Raw genomic sequence first — 853 nt, forward strand, 5'->3', positions numbered from 1 at the left:
TTTCTGTCATACAGAAATCAACTAAGAACCTTCAGTTTGTAGCATGGAGAAGAAAGGTTTGGGAATATGCAACCATACAAATATTCTGGAAACAGAAGACCATGTTGACAAGGAGTAATTTCGAAATAGGATTACTTAGGCCCCAGCTCATTATCTAAGTCTGGAAAGCAAGCGGGTGGGAAACATGCAAGCATTCGGTGTGAGAGCTTAAGACCCTCCCCAAGACTGAGTGGTTAAAATATTCTAGGACCATAAGGCCATGGACTACAGGTAGTGACTCAAACGTTTCTTCGTATGCATCCCATTATACATATATTAGATTGACCTTGGTTACTAGAACGTGATCATCCAGAAAGTAGAGATTGAAGGGGTTTTTTCTCTACAGATACAGGAGGCATATTGTTACAGGTAGGAAGTTTGACTTAGAAGTGGGTCTCATTCATGGATATTACCTCATTCTGTGAAGGTCACAAAAAGTTTTTACACTACCTACACTGAATCTGGCACGTACACAGGGTTTGTCCTATCTGTATTGATCTTAAGCATGCTGATATAACTCTACTGGCAGGATGTCATGCCACACTCAAAAGAGGGTTATTAAAAAAAAAGTGGAGAATGAAAATGATTTCATTAAACACAACTTAAGAAAATTGCAAAAGTTCCTACATAACGTTTGTGTAAGTGAGGATATTGTAGGTTTAAGTAAGTTGGTGAGATGAGTCTCAAAAGTGGCTTGTAGAGTTAAGGTCATGGGCCAAAATTTTTACTCCAATAACTAGTCCTTCTGTCCACACACTTAAATAAAGTGATCTTTATAAATGTGGATCTGATGCCACTCACACTAACTTCAGCA

The sequence above is a fragment of the Corvus brachyrhynchos genome, unplaced genomic scaffold, assembly GCF_000691975.1.
Source record: "Corvus brachyrhynchos isolate BGI_N302 unplaced genomic scaffold, ASM69197v1 scaffold101, whole genome shotgun sequence".
NCBI lineage: Eukaryota > Metazoa > Chordata > Aves > Passeriformes > Corvidae > Corvus > Corvus brachyrhynchos.